The sequence below is a fragment of the Camellia sinensis genome, unplaced genomic scaffold (assembly GCF_055761805.1).
Source record: "Camellia sinensis isolate YWXY unplaced genomic scaffold, ASM5576180v1 Unanchor3, whole genome shotgun sequence".
NCBI classification, from domain to species: Eukaryota; Viridiplantae; Streptophyta; class Magnoliopsida; order Ericales; family Theaceae; genus Camellia; species Camellia sinensis.
The window spans coordinates 20,311,560-20,314,862 of record NW_028129178.1 but is presented as its reverse complement, the minus strand read 5'-3'; positions in this window follow the sequence as shown (position 1 = coordinate 20,314,862).

The window sequence follows — 3,303 nt, the reverse complement described above, 5'->3', positions numbered from 1 at the left end:
GACGGTTTCGTACGGGTGGGTTTGACTAATCGATCTGGAATTGGCCACCGACGGTCGCCAATGGGTGTGCTTTGATTCTAAGACGATTATTCCTTTGTTTGTTCGGAATGTCATCCTTTGGTATTATGTAAATGTTTTAACATCCAAGAAACTTTGAAAAACCTTGATTGTCCGAAAAGTGCATGAATTCAGTACGCTTTGTATATAACCACCCAGTGTCATTATATTCTGTGATTGGAACCCTGAGAATGTGTGAATTGTGTTTGACATGCGATTGACTCCTTTGATAATGCCTTTGACATCATGGGGATTAATATATGAATTGCCTTCTGCTTTGGCAACTATGAAATAGTGTGGAAAGACTCGATGGAGCGAGAAATTGAATATTGAACTGAATTGTAGACCGTAACCTGTTGAATGAATTGAGAACACGTGTATTGTGTTAGAAATTGACTGCTTCGATGTTATTGTACCTTACAATCAGTATTATGGGGATATCTGGACTATGTCATAGTATGGGTAAGTGCTTCGATACTACCTTTGTTAATTTGGAAATCAGTATCTGGATCCACTGTATATTCCTAAAGATTTCTGATTGACTTTGGATAATTGTGATGAATCACTGAACTAAAGACCGAATCGGATTGTAAACTGTGGAATTATTGAAGAATGAATTGAACTTTTGTAACAAGGGAATAGACCGGACTGCTATGGTAAAATTGGTTGGCATTTGAAATGAATAGGTGGGTGACCTATTATGAAGAAGGAAATTATTGAATTGTGTCTAAATACTTTTCGGTGCCAACAGGTCGAAATCGAATATCAGATGGTGACGGGACTACTTCAACCTTCCTTTATTTTGGAATGGAAGTAGGGATATGTGACTACGAACTTCATTGTGGGGCTACCTTGAGCACCCAAGGTATAAGTCCCGTTTGAGTTATTGTATGTAAAATTTTTGTATGATGCTTGTAGACTAGTCACTGTTTACATCGATAAGATTGCTCGTTTGCATGGGGTCCCAGTATCTATTGTTTAGATAGAAATTCTAAAATGTGTTTGAATTCTGACAAACCTTCAAGAGGCAATGGGGACTCAACTTCTGTTCTGTTCTGTTACCTGGATCCAGAGGTTCCTTTATGGAACTTGTTATTCGTAACCTCACGTGTATATGTTCTGTTCTATTCTGTTCCGTTCTGATCTGTTAATGCTAATGGATGTATCACGTAAACTTAATCATGACTTATGATTTCTGTATATGATCTGGACAAATTATGAATTTGATACGAAACTGAATTATGACTCATCCGCAAATTGATGCATGCTCAGAAAGAACTTTTTAGATTTTTGGGAGGAATGCTCCAAAGATATGCATTAGATTTTTCAGGGGAGTCGGAAAGATCTATCCATCATTGGCAAACTTTGCTTCCAACAACAGCTTACACTCTAGATTGGTATGACACCATACAAGCCTTGTATGGAGAAAAAGTTGAGTCGTTGACTGATTGAGAATAGAGTGTTGCTTGATTTTGAGACTGAGTAGATAACTATCAAAAGGAACAGAACTGTTGAATAAGAAAGTGTTCCGAATTGTGCCAGACTAAAGGTAAATTAAGTTTGGAGGACCAAACTTCCTAAAGGGGAGAAGACTGTGATACCCCTATTCCGTAATATGCACTAATTGGCCCTTAATATGAATTTGATTATATGTTTGATATGATTTGGTGTGCCATTATGTGATATATGTGATTCTAGAATTCTATCTGTCCACCGTAGGAATATCTGTTTCAATAATCTACTTTGGAATTAAATTGAGGGCCTTATCAGCCACAGAACTCGAAATTGATTACGCCATTGTGGTTGGCATAATTTTTAGAGCCTACGGTGAAATTTAATTGAAAATTGATTCTGGTCAATTTAAACTAATTAAATTGATAAATTAAGTACCCCATTATTTTATATTAAAATATTTGTTAGTGGGGCTTGTTGTATATTTGCATTGCACTCTCCTTTAACTCTTATGAACTCAAAAATCTGAGGGATTCAATTGTGAGAGAGTGAGGGCCGGCCTTAGTGAGAGAAAGGGAGAGAAATTGTGCAATTTGGCTTAAAGCTTGGAAATTTTGGGGATTTAGCTCAAGAATTGACTAGAGCTTAGAAGATCAAAGCCTTTAGGTGAGTAATTCTTGGATTATAGTTCGTAATTTTGTATGTTCAAGCTAATTTGGTGATCAAGAGTAAGATTGAAATGAAATTGTGTTGGAAAATTGAAGCTTAATATGTGCATGCATGTAAGAAATTACTGTGAAATTGCATGTTTGAGCACAAATGTGTGTAATCCATATGTAATGTTAAAGGAAACTCATGTTTTGATCACCATTTGGGTTATCCAAGTTGAGAATGTGGCTAATTCATCACATGCATGTACATTTTGAGAAGACATTAGCTTGAATGCATGAATTTGTTATGTTGGTGTTGAGTTTGACATATTTTGGGCCATGCATGTAGATAAATCAAGAAATTGAGCTTCATAATGTTATAATCTTGCATTGGTACCATGTTGGTATGATTATATTTGAGATTTGGGCCATTGCATGCAAGTAATGTACCTGGAAAATCAAATTGGAGCTCAAGAACACAGTTCTGGGTTTTCCAGAATTTTGAGGTCCACTCGAGCAGGGAACCTGCCGCTCGAGCGAGAAATGCGTGCTCCCAATACTTTTTGCAGACTTGATGTCCGCTCGAGCGCGGTAATTCACGCTCGAGCGGGGGAGCTATTTTGACAGGCCTTCCGCTCGAGCGTCCTATTTCACGCTCGAGCGTATTTTTGATGTAACCAGCACTTTTGCAGGCTTAAGGGTCCGCTCGAGCGGGGAAGTCCACACTCAAGCGGGGACCCTGTTTTCTGAAACTCAAAAAATGCATTCTGTGTTATATTTTTCCGTTCTCTTTCACTTGTAAGCACTCTTAGGCATGCATTGAGCATTGTAAATGAGTTAACGAGTTAAGAATAAAGCCTAAAGGGGAATATGTGAATTAGAGAACGGATTGAACTGTTAGTGACCCTTTTGTGTTCATGAAATATGTAGGGTCAAGCTCCAGGGCAAATCCACAAGCCGATCACTGTGAGTAATATCGATATTTGAGTGATTGTGAATGTCCAATTATTATTCCCTTATAAGCTTTATAAGTTGCTAATTGGGATTGTGGACAAAAGTCTGACGAGAATAAACATAAATGGACCAAAGGTCGTTTCGATAAACATAAATGGACCAAAGGTCGTTTTGATGAACATAAATAGAC